This window comes from Miscanthus floridulus, chromosome 6 (genome assembly GCF_019320115.1).
Source record: "Miscanthus floridulus cultivar M001 chromosome 6, ASM1932011v1, whole genome shotgun sequence".
In the NCBI taxonomy this organism is placed as follows: Eukaryota; Viridiplantae; Streptophyta; class Magnoliopsida; order Poales; family Poaceae; genus Miscanthus; species Miscanthus floridulus.
The window spans coordinates 140,109,901-140,110,718 of record NC_089585.1 but is presented as its reverse complement, the minus strand read 5'-3'; the positions used below and the strand labels follow the sequence as shown (position 1 = coordinate 140,110,718).

Sequence of the window (818 nt, the reverse complement as noted above, 5' to 3'; positions counted from 1 at the left end):
ATGTCTCCACCGGTTAAGCTCATTGGCTTGTTCTTCGTCAGCCCATTCGTGCACCGCGCTGAGGCCGCCCTGCGCCTCAAGGGAGTTCCTTACGAGCTCATCCAAGAAGACATGGAAAACAAGAGCGAGCTACTGCTGCAGCACAACCCCGTCCACAAGAAGGTGCCCATGCTCGTGCACGGCGACCGTGCTGTCTGTGAGTCCCTTGTCATCGTGGAGTACGTCGACGAGGCCTTCGACGGGCCGCCCCTCCTCCCCAGCGACCCCGCTGACCGTGCTGCCGCTCGTTTCTAGGCTCAACTCATGGATACCAAGGTACATGCATGCTTCATCGTTACTGCATCTCGTCGTCCTGCAACATGCATGCATGACATGCTTTTTCTGAATTACTGAACATATCATATATATGCCTGCTTGTTGAGCAGTGCCGGAGGCCGTTAGTTCTATCGTTCTTGACGGAGGGCGAGCTACGGGAGGGGTTCCTCAGGGAGACGAAGGAGAATCTAGCCCTCCTAGAGGCGCAGCTTGATGGCAAGAGGTTCTTTGGAGGCGACTCCGTCGGCTACCTGGACATAGCACTCAGTGCACTTTCTCGTTGGACGGCTGTGTTCGAGGAGATGACCGGCGTGAGCTTGGTGGGGGGAGACGACTTCCCTAGTCTCCGCCGCTGGGTGGAGGAGTACACGTCCAACGAAGCTGTGAGGCAGTGCCTACCGAGCATGGAGCATCTCAAAGCCCAATTCTCTGCAAAGAAAGACAAGGTCAAATCAGTGGCCATGGGCCATGGCGACGCTGCTGCTGGAGCAGTAATCTGGTGA

At 56.7% G+C, this 818-nt stretch overlaps 1 pseudogene; it reads left to right on the top strand.

Moving 5' to 3' along the window:
• Positions 1-818, top strand: LOC136461370 (probable glutathione S-transferase; annotated as a pseudogene).